Raw genomic sequence first — 14,466 nt, forward strand, 5'->3', positions numbered from 1 at the left:
AAATCTGCTCACAGAGCACCACCGGTTGGGGGGATCTGCCCTGTTTCCTGACACCTTCTCTGAGCCCGGCACTCCCAGTGGAGCCGCTCCAGAGAGCGGGACGAACTGAGCCCTGCAAAATCAACCTAGAAGGACATTTCTCCCCTCCAGGGCGTTCCCGCCCGCCTGGACAGCTGGGTGAGCCACGGCCTCTCCTTCCCACAGCCCTCCTTCCCCTGGGGAGCTCAGCCAGCCGGTGCCTTTCCCCGGCAATGGGCCTTGCCTTCCGGGAGGGGGTCCAGACAGGACTCCTGGGTTCCATTCCCTGGCCCTGCAAGGGGAGAGGGGTCCAATGGTTAGAGCAGGGGGCTTGGGAGCCAGGACTCCTGGGCTCTATCCCTGCCTTTCAGAAGGGAGTGGGGTCTGGTGGGTTACAGGGTGTGGTACTGGGAGTCAGGACTCCCGGGTTCTCTTCCTGCCAGCATCACTCGTGCACAGATAGGGGCGGGAGGCGCCCGGTAGGGGGCGGTCAGGGGACAAGGAGCAAGGGGGGTGCTTTCCCCAGAACTCGCTTTATTCAGCCAATGCACAAAAGGAACCCGCAATCCCCCCAAAGAGAACCACCAGCCGGAGGCTGCTGAAGGGAGGTGCACTGCAGCCCGGCACGCAGCAGAAGGGGAGGATGCCAGGCCGGGGCTCAGGGCTCCCTGATGCCTCCACCGGCCCTGGGAGCTGCGTAGCACTTGGCCTGGCTCAGGATCTCCGGCACGCCCTGGGCGTATTTCTTCACCAACGCTCTCTTCACGCAGGCGCCAGGGGAGCCACATCCACCCGCAATCATCCTCAGTTTGATGTGACCTGGACAGGGGGAGAGACGTGATCGGGGGTTCCCAATTCCCCCCACCCCCGCGACCCTCATGAGGTCTCTCACACACTCCCCTCCCAGCAGGACTGCACCCGGCTCTGCAGGCAGACTGGGGTCTAGTGCTCAGAGCAGGGAGCCTGGAACAACATGAGAACAGAAGAGGAATGGCCCTCCTGGGTCACCCCAAAGGTCCATCTAGCCCAGTATCCTCTGGCCAATGCCAGGTGCCCCAGAGGGAATGAACAGAACAGGGAATCATCCAGTGATCCATACCCTGTCGCCCATTCCCAGCTTCTGGCAAACAGAGGCTAGGGCCACCTTCCCTGCCCATCCCGGCTAATAGCCGCAGATGGACCTGTCCTCCAACAACTTCTCTAGTTCCTGTTTGAACCCTGTTATAGTCTGCGCCTTCACAACTTTCCCCGGCAATAAGTTCCACAGGTTTCTAGTGCATTGTGTGAAGCAGTACTTCCTTTGGTTTATTTTATACCTGCTGCCTGTGGTGACCCCTCGTTCTTATTTTAGGAGGAGTAAATAACACTTCCTTATTTCCTTCCTCCACACCCTTCAACCTTCTTTAGACCTCGATCATATCCCCCCTTAGCCGTCTCTTTTCCAGGCTCAATAGTACCACTCTTATTAATCTCTCCTCATATGGCAGCCAATCCATCCCCCTCATCATTTTGGTTGGCATTTTCTGAAGCCTTTCCAATTCCAATAGATCTTTTTTGAGACAGGGCGACCACATCCGTCCGCAGTGTTCAAGCTGTGGGCGTCCCATGGATTTATATTGAGGCAACACGATCTTTGGGGTTAGATCTCTGTCCTATTCTCTGTCCCTTTATGAATGACTCCCAGCATTCTGTTTGCTTTTTTGACGGCCACTGCACATGGAGTGGATGATTTCAGAGAACTCTCCACAGTGACTCCAAGATCTTTCTTGAGTGGTAAATTTGACCCATTATTGTGTATGTCTACTTGGGATTACGTTTGCCCATGTGCATTACTTTGCATTTATCAACACTGAATTTCCTCTGCCATTTTGTTGCCCAGTCACCCAGTTCTGAGAGACCCTTTAGTACCTCTTCACAGTCTGCTTTGGACTTCACTATCTTGAGTAGCTTTGTATCTTCTGCAAATTTTGCCACCTCACTATTTACCCCTTTTTCCAGAACATTTCGGAATATGGTGAAAAGCACTGGGCCCAGTGCAGATCCCTGAGGGACTCCCACTATTTACCTCTCTCCATTCTGAAAACTGACCATTTCTTTCTACCCTTTTTTCCCTATCTTTTAACCAGTTACTGAGCCATGAGAGGATTTTATCCCATGACAGCTCACTTTGCTTAAGAGCCTTTGGTGAGGGACGCTTTCTGAAAATCTAAGTACACTATATCCATGGGATCCCCCTTGTCCACACTCTTGTTGACCCCCTCAGAGAATTCTAGTACACTGGTGAGGCGTGATTTCCCTTTACCGAAACCATGTTGATCCTTCCACAACAAATTATGTTCATCTATGTGGCTGACAGTTCTCTTCTTTCCTCTAGTTTCAATGACTTTGCCCTGTACTGAAGTCAAACTTATTGGCCTGTAGTTGCCGGGATCACCTCTGGAGCCCTTTTTCGAAACAGGTGTGTCATTAGCCATCCTCCAGCCAGTTGAGACAGAAGCTGATTTAAATGGTAGGTTACAAACCACAGTTAGTAGTTCTGTAATTTGACGTTTGAGTTCCTTCTGAACTCTTGGGTGAAACCCATCTGGTCCTGGTGACTTATTACTGTTTAATTTATCAATTTCTTGCAAAAACTCCTGTAATGACTCCTCAATCTGGGACAGTTCCTCAGATTTGTCACCAAAGCAGAATGGCTCCGGTTTGGGAATCTCCCTCCCAGCCTCAGCCGTGAAGACTGATGCAGAGAATTCATTTACTTTCTCCGCAGTGGCCTTATCCTCCTTGGGTGCTCCTTTGGCATCTCGGCAAGTAGGACTCCTGGGTTCTCTCTGCAACTCTGCCAGGGGACTGGAGTCTAGTGGGTCAGAGCAAGGGGGGCTGGGACTGAGCCAGGACACCTGGGCTCCACCTCGTACTCTGTGTTCAGACCCCGCCCGCATCTGGAGGACTTACCCAGTCTTAATTTCCCAGATTCCACAACACAATGGTCCTCGGCGCCGGTGCAGGCCAAGACATCCTTCTCGTTCCAGTTATATGGCCCCACTCTGAGGAACGACTGGCACTGCTGGCCGTTGGGGACGGAGCTCACAGTTGGCACTGAGAACAGTCAGACACACACAGTCAGCCAAGGGTGGGGAGTCACCACACATTGGGCTCAATCCCAGCTCGGGGAAGGGAGTGGGGTCTAGTGGTTAGGAATGGGGGCTTTGGGCTGGGAGCCAGGACTCCTGGGTACTCTCCAGGCAGGTATGGCCGGAGCAGGGCTCTAGGTTTGCAGCAGACACACACCTGGGATGGCCCCGGCGTTGCAGCCGTCGGTGTCACAGCAGGCGATGTTCGCCCGCACGGTGACATTGTGTGGGTAGGTCAGCGAGAAGGGGCCGGGCTCACAGTTCTTGGGCTCCAGGCACGATTTACCCGTGTAGGAGAAGGAGGATCCCTCTGTGGAAGGGAAACAGAGCATCACCTCTCAGCTCCCCAGTGGACCCCCAGCTTCTTCATCCTCCCATTTTGTTCCATCCACCCCACCCCCAACTAATCTCATCTCCCCTCCGACCGCCGATAAAATCCTCTCTCCTTCTGATCCAGGCCCCACAGTCACCCACTGCAATTCCCATCTCATCCCATCCCCCGTCTATGACATTATCATTCCAGACGGAGCAGTCCCTGCTCCTGGAGAGGAGCGGAGACTATTGGTTAGAGTAGGGGCAGGGGCTGGGAGCCAGGATTCCTGGGTTCGACCCCTGGCTTCAGGAGGACAATGGTGTCTACACTTAGTAGGAATCTTCTTTCACTCACCCAGCCTCATCTCTGCCACGACAGTGACGCAGGTCGCTTCCGAGGGGGCGCAGGGCTGCAGGGGGCCGGAGCACAATTGCTCTCTGGACGCACACACCTCGCATTGCAGAGCGCTCCCTGGAGGTTGGAAAAATCCCTTCTCAGTACAAACCCCGGCTCCCCACCCCTCCCAGGCAGTGCCTGTGGATGAAATACCACCAGCAACCAAGAGGTGGCGCTGTGGGAGTTGTTACCACCAATGCCTCCTCACTGAACGTGTGGGCAGGCAGATCTTGGAGAAATGCCACCTGCTTTTGCAGCAGTTCTGCCCAGTTCCATTTAACTCTCTGGATGGGGAAAGGCATCTTGCTAGCTGGTCATTTGTATCTTACTCAAAACCACAGACAAGTCTGTTTGCTGCCTGAGTGTCTGTGGCTACAATACATTTTCACCTGCTGACGTGGCTATCTGGGGTGCAGCTTGTGCCTGCGAACAAACCCCACACGTCTGTGTAGACAGAAAAACAAGAATTCGGCTGTTCTGAAGAGGGGTTTCTGCCTGGCTTTGTGGTGAACCTTTCTCACACACACACACACCCCGCCGTCACTCTCTGCTCCAGGCCTCTGCCTCTCAGAGTTACATCAGCTCAGCCACACTAGACTTCAGCCCACTTTTCATCGCTGATCCTGCCAATTCTCTTCTTCAGAATACAATTCACGCTTGTTAAGCCTTTGGATTGATGGCTGTTCGTCTCCAGCCAGCGATCCCAGGAGCATGAACTCTTTCCTCTCCAGAGCATGGGGGCCTTTAAATTCATTACGTGAGCATAAGGTAGTTTTAAGAAAGAAAGAAAGGAAGATTTTCCCACTTTGGTTTTTTTAGAGCTTTCATGTGGAAACATCAATTAAACCTCAGAACACCTTCCCCGCCCCTTCTATGCCCCTAGATGGTTGCAAAGTTATATTATCCCTATCAAAGAAATATGGAAACTGAGGTAGAAAAAAGATGTGTTCAATTCAGGGTTAAAACCAAGAAGACAGCTGAGAAGTCCTCACTCCTGACTCCCAGCCCACTCTAACCCACGAGATCCCACTCCTCTTTCAGAGCCACGGACAGAGCCCGGGAGTCCTGATTTGTAGCCATCTCTGCTCAAACTCACAACACCCCAGCCCGCTTCGACAGCTGGGGAATGAGCCCAGAAGTCCTGGCTCCCAGCTCCCCCCCTTTGCACCCCCATTCCCCTTTCAAACCCAGGGAATGAAGCCAGGAGTCCTGGCAGGAATCTCAGCACTGACAGGCAGGGGAACATTTCTAGGCAGGACGACATGTGAACGGGGGTGCTGCTCCTCATCGGGATGACCCCAAGCTCGGGCGAGAGATGGAGGAGGAACGAGAAGAAGGAAGGACAGACGGACTCAGACCCGCTGGCCAGGCCCTAGCGTGGGCTGTGGGCGTCCCAGGCTCCAATCCCTGCTCTCCCCGAGTCAGCCGGGGGACGTGGCACCGGGTTTTCCTCTTGCTGGTTTTACCCACAAATTCCATCCTGACCCCAGAATCCGCCATCCACAGCGGCACGTTCCCCAAGTGAATTCCCGACCCCACCACCCGGCTCCCTGTGCCCGGGGACGGACGGGACTCACCTGTGGCCAGGAGAGCGGACAGCAGGCAGAGGGGCAGAGCCACCCACATGGTGCCTGGATGTTAGCTGCAGTGAGCAGAACAGCAAGGAAGCATCTGGCTGTGGTTTTATCCGGCAGGTTGGCAAATACCTGCCCCCTGGGGGATCGGCTGGGGCTGCCCCATGACATCCTGGTGGACCCGGAGATGGGAGATTTCACAACCCTGCATGTGACTTTGGCTGATCAGGTGATGCAATGTGTCTTGAGGCCAATTCCCTTGTGCGTTAGTGGAGATCAGTGGTTCTCAGCCAGGGGTCCGTGTACTCCAGGGTACACACAGGTCTTCAGGGGGTACATCAGCTTATCTTGATGTTTGCCTCGTTTTACAACAGGCCAGATATAAAGCACTAGTGAAGTCAGTACGAGCTAAAATTTCCTGACACAATGACTTGTTTGTGCAGCTCTATGTACTATCCACTGAACTGTAAGAACAATATTTATATCCCAGTGGAGTTATCTTATCATTACCCGGGGAAACTGAGAAAGGAAGCTATTTGTCAGTCACAATGTGGCCGTAACACTTAGGTAATAACATAAGAAAGGACGTGTCATAAATATAAAGGGAAGGGGAACCACTTTTCTGTCCCCGGTGCTATAAAATCCCCCATGGCCAGTGGCAAAACACTTTCACCTGTTGTCATAAATAGAAAGGGAAGGGTAAACTCCTTTATAATCCCTCCTCTCCAGAGGAAAAATCCTCTCACCTGTAAAGGGTTAAGAAGCTAAAGGTAACCTCGCTGGCACCTGACCAAAATGACCAATGAGGAGATAAGATGCTTTCAAAAGCTGGGAGGAGGGAGAAAAACAAAGGGTCTGTGTCTGTCTGTGTGATGCTTTTGCCGGGGACAGAACAGGAATGGACTCTTAGAATTTAGTGAGTAATCTAGCTAGTTATGTGTTAGATTATGATTTCTTTAAATGGCTGAGAAAATAGCTGTGCTGAACAGAATGGATATTCCTGTCTGTGTGTCTTTTTGTAACTTAAGGTTTTGCCTAGAGGGATTCTCTCTGTTTTGAATCTAATTCCCCTGTAAGGTATTTGCCATCCTGATTTTACAGAGGTGATTCTTTTCTACTTCTATTAAAAGTCTTCTTTTTAAGGATACTCAATGCTTTTTCATTGTTCTAAGATGCAAGGGTTTGGGTCTGTGGTCACCTATGCAAATTGGTGAGGATTTTTACCAAACCTTCCCCAGGAAGTCGCGTGCAAGGGTTGGGAGGTTTGGGAGGGAAAGACGTGTCCAAACTACGTTTCCCAGTAAACCCAGTTAAAGTTTGGTTGTAGCAGTAGAAATCTAGGGGCAAAGGACGAAATTAATTTGTACCTTGGGGAAGTTTTAACCTAAGCTGATGAAAGTAAGCTGAGGAGGTTTTCATGCAGGTCCCCACATCGGTACCCTAGAGTTCAGAGTGGGGAAGGAACCTTGACAGGTGTGTAGGGGAACGGATGGACAGGCGTGAAGGCAGATGGATGGATGGACAGACAGCCTCGTAGGGGAATGGATGGATGGGTGTGTGGGGGGAAGGGTGGACGTGAAGGAGGATGGACGGACGGAAGGATGGGTGTTGTCAGGGAGTCCCCGGGCGATGCTCTGGACCTGCTCCCTACGAAGCCAGGCAGGACTCTGGGGAAGTCTCCTCTCTGTGAGCAGCCTGTCTGCAGGACACACAGCTCGCCCGGCTTCCACCTTCCTGGGTCTGACCTCGGAGCATTCAGCCTCCTCTGCCATTCCATGCGCTTCTCACAGTGAGTCTGCCCAGGCGGGGTCCTGGGGAAGCCAGAGGGTCCTGTCCCCCAACTCCACAGTCAGACGGGACTCTCAGCCAGCCAGTAAAACAGAGGTTTATTAGACAACAGGAACACGGTCTAAAACAGAGCTTGTGGGTGCAGAGAACAGGACCCCTCAGCCGGGTCCATTTTGGGGGGCAGTGAGCCAGACAACCCCATCTGCACTTCACTCCACTCCCCAGCCAGCCCCAAACTGAAACTCCCTCCAGCCCCACCTCCTCTGGGCTTTCCCCTTTCCCGGGCCAGGAGGTCCCCTGATTCCTTTGTTCTCCAACCCTTTAGCTCTCACCTTGCAGGGGGGAAGGGCCCAGGCCATCAGTGGCCAGGAAACAGGGTGTCGGCCATTCTCTGTGTCCAGACCCCTGCACACACCTGCCCTCTCGGGCTCTGCAAGGATCATACATCCTTATCCCACCTAGATACTTAAGAACTGCCTAGGGGAAACTGAGGCACCCCCACACTATTCAGAGGAAACATTAAGAACGCTTCCACTTCCTCACAGGTGTGTCGGGGATGGATGGAGGGGCGGCCCTGCACAGCCTTGCAAAGCACAGAGGGAAACTGAGGCACTCCATGGCATCGTAGAAATAGGAGCTCAATTCCCACTTTGTCGCATCCCTCTGTGCCCCAAACTGCTGCAGACACCAGCCGGTGCACCCTGCCCCTGCCAGCACCGATCCCAGGCACTGGCTTTAACAGGGGGAGTGAGATCAACCCAGCCAAGGCCACCTCCACGAACCCGAGGCCTTCGGGGACCGGACGAGAAAAGGGGGACGCTGGCACCAGAAATTAAAATGGAAATCCTGCTTTATTTCCCTCCTCACCAGATCCTGTTACCAGTGTAGGAGAAATTCTGTGAGTAACTGTCGTGCTCAGCCCCAGCCCTGCCCCGCTGGTCACAGCACCTGCCTCGGTGTCTAGGAGGCAAACGCACTGGTCAAGGGTGGGTGGCGCTGACTTTCCACCATCGTTCTCCGCACCGACCGTTTGCTGGCTGTGGGCGGGACACGCGCGCCAAGGGCTTAGCACACCTGGGCTCCAGGTCCCCCTCTGCCAGCCACCCTGTGTGACCTGGGACACACCACTTAGGCCCAGAGCTTCAAAGAGTTAGGTCCTGCTGAGGATCTGTGCCTCACTTTCCCCCATCTGTTCAATGCGGGTGACTGCCCTGCCCCATCCCACAAGGTGGCTGTGAGGATAATACATTAAAGATGACGCAGGGTTCAGATACCATGATGATGCGTGCCAGACAAGTATTTAGCGAGACATGCTGGCGAGGGTGGTTAACAAGCTCCTTAGGGATGTGGTGGATGCAGCATCCATCGGCATCCCCCAGGCCAGGCTGGCTGCCCTCCTGGAAGATGCTTTCATCAAATACACGTGATCGGGCACAATGTAGGGAGGACTTCTCCAGCCTGGGCTGTGCGGCAGGTCAGAGTAGATGCTGGGAATGGGCCCTTCTGGCTTGGGACGCCAGGAAAAGGGGCGAGGTGGCTCCCAGGAATCACCAGCCCTCGGGCACTGGTTTCATCTGTAAATAATTTTTGTGACTGTTTTGCTTCTAACCAGAAGCGAAGGAAAATGCAGGCTATTCCTTCTCCTGTGTATCCTCCGCCACGCCCAGGAATATCTCCCTCTTCTTCGGGAACGGGGTCTTTGTGAAGATTCAATCCCGGACCTGCTGTACGAACAGCTGCAATACCCGGTTCTCTCCTGTCTGTACGTCTCTGCATCCCTCCCTGCTTCTTCCCAGTGGCCCAGGCTCCGACTGAGTGTCAAACTGGTTTGGAAAAGGTTCTTTTCTGGAGAAGGGTGGGGTCCCGTGTAGCACCTGGTGCCATAGGAGGGACCCTGATCTCAGGGGAGGGAGGCGTGCAGTGCCTGGCACAATGGGGGCCCCCAGTAGCAGGCTGGGGGGGATCTATGCAGTGCCCAGTGCAATCAGGGCCCCTGCTCTGGGGAGTCTGTGCAGCTCTTGGCACAAGGAGGTCCCTGATCTCAGTTATTGCAGTGCTAGAAATAAGTGGTAACAAAGTAGAGAAGGCACCTGTCCTCAGCCCTGCCCGTCAACCCCCACCGACCCTCTCTTTGGGGGTCTTGCAGGGCCGATCATCAACACCGTCTAGACGGGAGGCCGGTGCCCGATCTGCATTGCCCCTGGTCGGAGCAGCTGTTCCAGCACGGAGACCCTGCAGTGCGAGGGCCGTGCCAGCCAGTGCATTTCCATCAGCGGGCAGATCTGGGAAGGTGAGCGCCTGTCCCGGATTCTTTCCAGCCCTGGCTCTCAGGGCCCATAGGCACTAGGACAAAGGGAGACCCGGGCCGGGATTTCCAGTGGGCCAGGCCCCCGCAGCCTCCCGGCAGTTCCCGCTTTACCTGGCTATGCCCTTGGCCCAGCTCTAGGCAAAGCTCAGCCCCAGGCTCCCTATGGGGCCAGAGCCTCTTGTCACACCCTGTGGCTTTGCAAGCGAGTTCGGAGCCACGCTCCCCTGTTTCAAAGCCAGCCGGCTTCCCCCTCTCCCTGTGGACATGGCTCTGACCCGTGTTTAAACCCAAACCCCGCTCCGTCCACACACAGAGCCCCCTGCCCCCACCTGCCCTGCCCAGCCAGGGCAGCTCAGCCAGGGGAGCCTGCACCCCTACCCGCAGTGCAGCGGTGGCAGATTAGCCAATGGGCCGTCAGGGCCTGTGCCCAGCAGCCTCAGCCCATTGGGGGCCCCCTGGAAAATGGGCACCCCTGCACCCCAAGCCCGGTGCCTGGCAGAAGTGCCAGGTGGCGGGGGAAGCCCCAGCGCCCGGATCCCAGCTGCGGCTGTGGCCCGGGGACTGGAAGAGCTCTCACCCCCAGTTGGCGGCGGGACAGATCTTTCCTGGTCTTGGGGCCGTGAGCGGGGGGGCTGCAAGGGGGTGGGTGGACTGGGACAGGACTGTGGGGGGAACCGGGGCAGGGCCACTGGGGAAGGAGCAGAACAGGGGTGGGACTGCAGACAGAAGGGGCGGGCGGGCCCCAGGGCCTGCACAGCCCAGCCTTCCCAGCTCCTCACTGGCCACCATCAGCCTGAAGTAGCAACCACCACCGATGGAAGAAAAAGAGACGTCCACCATGCAGCGTGCGGCCAGCTGCTCCCCAGGGCCGGGCAGCTGAGCTCTCACCGCTGTGACCTGCCCTGGGGTCCCGGTTGCTGTCCTGTGGATGCCGTCCCTCCCCTCGACCTCCAACCTAGACCTCCCCAACTGCAACTGGAGACCATTGCTCCTCGTTCTGTCATCTGCCACCACTGAGAACTGCCGAGCTCCATCCTCTTTGGAACCCCCCTCAGGTAGTTGAAGGCTGCTATCAAATTCCCCCTCACTCTTCTCTTCTGCAGACGAAAGAAGCCCAGTTCCCTCAGCCTCCCCTCCTAAGTCACGTGCTCCAGCCCCCTAATCATTTTCGTTGTCCTCCACTGGACTCTCTCCAATTTGTCCACATCCCTTCTGTAGTGGGGGGCCCAAAACTGGACCCAGTACTCCAGATGTGGCCTCACCAGTGCCGAATAGAGGGGAACAATCTCTTCCCTCCATCTGCTGGCAACGCTCCTACTGATGCAGCTCAAAATGCCGTTGGCCTTCTTGGCAACAAGGCCACCCTGCTGACTCATTGCCAGCTTCTCATCCACTGTAATCCCCAGGTCCTTCTCTGCGGAAAGGTTGGCAAATACCTACCCCTAAGGGATGGGCTGGGGCTGCCCCGTGACATCCTGGTGGGACCGGAGATGGGAGATTTCACAACCCTGCATGTGACACTGGCTGATCAGGTGATGCCAATGTGTCTTGAAGCCAATTTCCTTGTGTATTCGTGGAGACCAGTGGTTCTCAGCCAGGGGTCCGTGTACCCCAGGGGTACACACAGGTCTTCCACGGTGATACATCAGCTTATCTTGATGTTTGCCTCATTTTACTACAGGCCAGATAAAAAGCACTAGTGAAGTCAGTACGAGCTAAAATTTCCTGACACAATGACTTGTTTGTGCAGCTCTATGTACTATCCACTGAACTGTAAGAACAATATTTATATCCCAGTGGAGTTATCTTATAATTACACAGTGGAAATGAGAAAGGCAGCTATTTGTCAGTCACAGTGTGGCCGTGACACTTTTATATATTTTTAAAATAACATAAGAACGGACTTGTCATAAATATAAAGGGAAGGGGAACCACCTTTCTGTCCCTGAAGCTCTAAAATCCCTCATGGCCAGTGGCAAAACACTTTCACCTGTTGTCATAAATAGAAAGGGAAGTGTAAACCCCTTTATAATCCCTCCTGTCCAGAGGAAAAATCCTCTCACCTGTAAAGGGTTAAGAAGCTAAAGGTAACCTCGCTGGCACCTGACCAAAATGACCAATGAGGAGATGAGATGCTTTCAAAAGCTGGGAGGAGGGAGAAAAACAAAGGGTCTCTGTTTGTCTGATGCTTTTGCCGGGGACAGAACAGGAATGGACTCTTAGAAGTTAGTAAGTAATCTAGCTAGGTATGTGCTAGATTATGATTTCTTTAAATGGCTGAGAAAATAGCTGTGCTGAATAGAATGGATATTCCTGTCTGTGTGTCTTTTTGTAACTTAAGGTTTTGCCTAGAGGGATTCTCTCTGTTTTGAATCTAATTCCCCTGTAAGGTATTTGCCATCCCGATTTTACAGAGGTGATTCTTTTCTACTTCTATTAAAAGTCTTCTTGTAAGGAAACTCAATGCTTTTTCTTTGTTCTAAGATCCAAGGGTTTGGGTCTGTGGTCACCTATGCAAATTGGTGAGGATTTGTACCAAACCTTCCCCAGGAAGTGGGGTGCAAGAGTTGGGAGGATTTTGGGGGGAAAGACGTTTCCAAACTACGTTTTCTCAGGAACCCAGATAAAGTTTGGTGGTGGCAGTGGAAATCCAAGGGAAAGGGTAAAATAGCTTGTACCTTGGGGAAGTTTTAACCTAAGCTGGTAAAAGTAAGCTTAGGAGGTTTTCATGCAGGTCCCCACATCTGTACCCTAGAGTTCAGAGTGGGGAAGGAACCTTGACAATGCCGTAGGGATGCTAACGAAGAACTTTAGCACCAGAAAAGTGCTGACCCCAAAGGCAGGGGCATCGCGTGTGCAGACCACCGCGTTCCTCCCTCCCCCCATCGAAGGCAAAGCCCACGTGGGTGGGGGCCCTGCCACCTTCTTCTCTGGGAGAAGAAGCTGTAAGGATGGATTGAGGTAACCCTGCCTCGCTGGGCTGGCTGGACGCTTACAGGGACCGGAACCGGATGCAAAGCGGGGATCCCTGGAGACGGTCTGGGGGCACCTGAAAAGACTTTGGAAAATGGCAGTTTCTTCCTTCACCGCCACCGTTTGGAATTACAGACTGCGACTCACCCGGGCATGAATTTTACCTGCTTTAACCCCTTGTGACCCTCATTCCCTTTCCTTAGCTCACGAATCTTTAGCGAGATTCCTACAGACCTGGCTGCCAGCGTTGCCTTTGGTGGAGGAACTGGGGTCCCGTGGCCCTGGGGTAAGAGACTGGTCTCCTGGGGCAGGGGACAACCTGGGTGGGCTAGTTTGGGGTGGAAGTGAACTTTCCTCACAAAATCCGGCTTCTCTGAGAGTAACTGAGGGGACTGGCTGTGACTCCGGGGGCAGCGATCCAGGAGTTCACGCTGGGTGAAATCTGCTCACAGAGCACCACCGGTTGGGGGGATCTGCCCTGTTTCCTGACACCATCCCTGAGCCCGGCACTCCCAGTGGAGCCGCTCCAGAGAGCGGGACGAACTGAGCCCTGCAAAATCAACCTAGAAGGACATTTCTCCCCTCCAGGGCTTTCCCGCCCGCCTGGACAGCTGGGTGAGCCACGGCCTCTCCTTCCCACAGCCCTCCTTCCCCAGGGGAGCTCAGCCAGCCGGTGCCTTTCCCCCAGCCATGGGCCTTGCCTTGGGGGAGGGGGCCTAGGCAGGACTCCTGGGTTCCATTCCCTGGCCCTGCAAGGGGAGAGGGGTCCAGTGGTTAGAGCAGGGGGCTTGGGAGCCAGGACTCCTGGGCTCTATCCCTGGCTTTCAGAAGGGAGTGGGGTCTGGTGGGTTACAGGGTGGGGTACTGGGAGTCAGGACTCCCGGGTTCTCTTCCTGTCAACATCACTTGTGCACAGATCGGGGTGGGGCCCGGTAGGGGGCGCTCAGGGGACAAGGAGCAAGGGGGGTGCTTTCCTCACAACTTGCTTCATTCAGCCAATGCACAAAATTAACCCGCAATCTCCCCCAAAGAGAAGGAGCAGCCGGTGGCTGCTGAAGGGAGGTTCACTGCAGCCCAGCACACAGCACAAGGGAAGGACGCCAGGCCGGGGCTCAGGGCTCCCTGATGCCTCCACCGGCCCTGGGAGCTGGGGAGCAGTCAGCCTGGCTCAGCACCTCCACCACGCCCTGAGCGTATTTCTTCACCCCCACTCTCTTCACGCAGGTGCCAGGGGAGCCACATCCAGCCACAATCTTCGTCACGGTGATGCCACCTGGACGGGGGGAGAGAGACGTAATCAGGGGCTCCCACAACCCCCCTCCCCCGTCCCCCATGTGGTTTCTCACACACTCCCCTCCCAGCAGGACTGCACCCGGCTCTGCAGGCAGAATGGGGTCTAGTGCTCAGAGCAGGGGGCTGGAACAACGTGAGAACATAACAGAGGAACGGCCCCCCTGGGTCACACCAAAGGTCCATCTAGCCCAGTATCCTCTGGCCAATGCCAGGTGCCCCAGAGGGAAGGAACAGAACAGGGAATCATCCAGTGATCCATCCCCTGTCGCCCATTCCCAGCTCCTGGCAAACAGAGGCTAGGGCCACCTTCTCTGCCCATCCTGGCTATAGCCACAGATGGACCTGTCCTCCAGGAACTTCTCTAGTTCCTGTTTGAACCCTGTTATCATCTTCACCTTCACAACATCCCCCGGCAATGAGTTCCACAGATTGACTGTGCACTGTGTGAAGCAGTACTTCCTTTGGTTTGTTTTAAACGTGCAGCCTGTGGTGACCCCTCGTTCTTATATTAGGAGGAGTAAATAACACTTTCTTATTTCCTTCCTCCACACCCTTCAGCCTTCTCTAGACCTAAGTCATATCCCCCTTAGCCGTCTCTTTTCCAGGTTGAAAAGTCCCACTCTTATTAATCTCTCTTCATATGGCAGCCGTTCCATCCCCCTCATCATTTTG

This window comes from Lepidochelys kempii, unplaced genomic scaffold, assembly GCF_965140265.1.
Source record: "Lepidochelys kempii isolate rLepKem1 unplaced genomic scaffold, rLepKem1.hap2 scaffold_83, whole genome shotgun sequence".
NCBI classification, from domain to species: domain Eukaryota; kingdom Metazoa; phylum Chordata; order Testudines; family Cheloniidae; genus Lepidochelys; species Lepidochelys kempii.